Below are 2,486 nucleotides of genomic sequence, written 5' to 3'. Positions count from 1 at the left end.
GTGTGTGTGTGTGTGTGTGTGTGTGTGTGTGTGTGTGTTGGCAGGAAGGCACTTCTCTCTCGGTCTGTCCCTCCTGTTCTGTTATTTGCCCCTGTGTGGTGTGACCCTGTGCCCCACCAGGGAGGCACGTCCCATTTGACATCTGCCTGTTTTCAGGGGGAGGAATGGGTGATGGAGGGGGAGGGGGCAAAGGGTGGGTGCCCATATGGAGCTTCAACCCCCCTCCCCAACCTAGCATTCCCCTCTCCGTCATACAGACAGTCGTGTAAGCAGCTTCAGCACCATGCCTCCTGATTCCTGCATCTTTTATTAAACTTCATTCTATTTGTGTTTTTAAATGGATCTTTTAACTTTATTGAAAAGATTGCCGCCTTTGAACATTTGGGATCAGATTGCATCACTGCAACAATGAAATCACGCACCTTGCTCCGGATGAACCGCCTTGAAAACTTGACTGCATTTGTTGCAGGGAAGATCAGTGACAAAAGTTATTAAAGTCCATCCAGGCTGTGAGCGTTGATTGACAGGTGGATACAATCAAAGTAATGTGATCATTTCTGATTCACTGTGTCTGTCAGCAGAGTGGCTTCACAGAGTGAGTACTGGACCGGCCTGCCTGCAGTCACTTTACTCAAGAGGAGACTTAGATGACTACTGMTAACCACCATCTGCTGAGCAGCAGAGTTCCTGTATTCAGCAATAACTGATGCTAATTTCATCCATGAAACTGCAAAATTTATTCTTCCAGATGTGGACAAGTAAACTTACTTGAGTACTGTACTTAAGTACAGTTTTTGAGCATTTGTACTTTACTTGTTTGTGTAGTTTGTCTATTTTGTTCCACCGACACTGTAAAATCACACACTACACCTCTAAACCTAAGTGGTGGTAAGCAGCTTTAAACTTGATGCAAGGAGAATAATAATTTTTGTCCAACTAGTGATGCCTAATAGGTACACTAGACCTGTTTCAGCACTATTGCAGGTCTGTAATGTGAACTCCTCTCATTTAAGACAAAAGTGAGAGCATTTTAGACTTTTTTCACTTTGTTTTATTAATGGATTTCTACCTAATAAACTTTGGTAAATTGTGTTATACAAGTGTGTCTAGTTTATTTTAATAAATACTGTTTTCAGTTCAGTAAACTAATGCAAATATTACAAATAAGAACTAAAAAGCTTGGTGTGAGACGCTTTCAAAGATTAGATTCAGCTCCTTAATTAGTCACTTTATACCAGACTCTATCAAACATCCTTGTTCTTGAAGTAGCGACTGTAGAGATGAGTCGGCAGTTCTTATAGATTTCAGTGGCACAGGAAGTAAGAGTTCACCTTGTAACCAGAGTGTCTCTGGTTCAAATCCCTGCCCGAGCTCATACTGTGATTGTGTACCTGGGCAAGTTCCAACTTCCCCTACAGAGCAAAAACAGGAGTGTTAAAATTTCAGTGTTAAAATTTTGGGTGTTGATTTAACACCCCCTAGTATTATTTTAACACTTTTTGAGTACACTCACACTCAGTGTTTGTGTTAATTCACAGTGTTGATTTCCTCAGTGTTGTCTCAACACTGGACAGTGTTAAATAAGCTCCACCCACAGTTAAGTCTTATACAACACTTAACAGTGTAGCATTACACCATGAAGTGTTGAAAGARGTATTCTGAAAAGCCCCGCCCTCTGCCACCTCATGTCAGACAGACCAGCATTTACCCAGCATTCATTGTTGAGAAATCTTTCAGAAATGATGTTTTTGCATGTTTATGACTATTAAAGACGTTCATGAGAGTAAAAATTAGTTGTTCTGGTTAGTTTTCTTGTTCAGTTTGATCAAGTTGTTCAAATTTAAGTTTGTTATTGGCCAAAAATCGACACCATGAGTGAGAGGTACCATCCTGGTGTGTGAAGAGTGACTCCATTATACTTTTCTACTAACTGTTGAGTGTAAATGCAACAGTACAGAGAGTTTGATATTTACTCTGGGTGTTAATTTCATGGTGTATTGACACCTTGTGGTACTATATCTGTTAACCTTTCTAGCACCACAGTTTCCTTAATAATACTCTGGTGATTCTTTTAAAATTTGTTTTTAACACTGTTGAATATTTAACACTGGCTGGTGTTACTTTTAACACTATATTTTAACACTAACACTATTTTTATGTTAATGTGACACCAAAAATTTTTGAATACAAAACACTGGTTGGTGTTAAATTAACAAAAAATGAGTGTTAAAATTTAACACTTYCACAAATGTTATTTTAACACCACTTAGTGTGGACACATGTAGACACTTTGTTGGTGTTAAAATTGACACTGTGGGTGTTAAACTGAGCTGGTCTACCATACACACATTTTCTTTTTGTGCTAAGTTCAGTTCCTTTTTTTTTTTTTTTTGTCGGTTAAAAGCTCCCTTCACTCTGGCTGATGACAGCTCTCCACAGCCTATTAGATTGTGTCTGGATTGCAGCAAATTTGAAAATACTTAAAT

The sequence above is a fragment of the Austrofundulus limnaeus genome, unplaced genomic scaffold (assembly GCF_001266775.1).
Source record: "Austrofundulus limnaeus strain Quisiro unplaced genomic scaffold, Austrofundulus_limnaeus-1.0 Scaffold20, whole genome shotgun sequence".
NCBI lineage: Eukaryota > Metazoa > Chordata > Actinopteri > Cyprinodontiformes > Rivulidae > Austrofundulus > Austrofundulus limnaeus.
The sequence above is the reverse complement of the archived record's forward strand: the minus strand, read 5'-3'. Positions refer to the sequence as shown.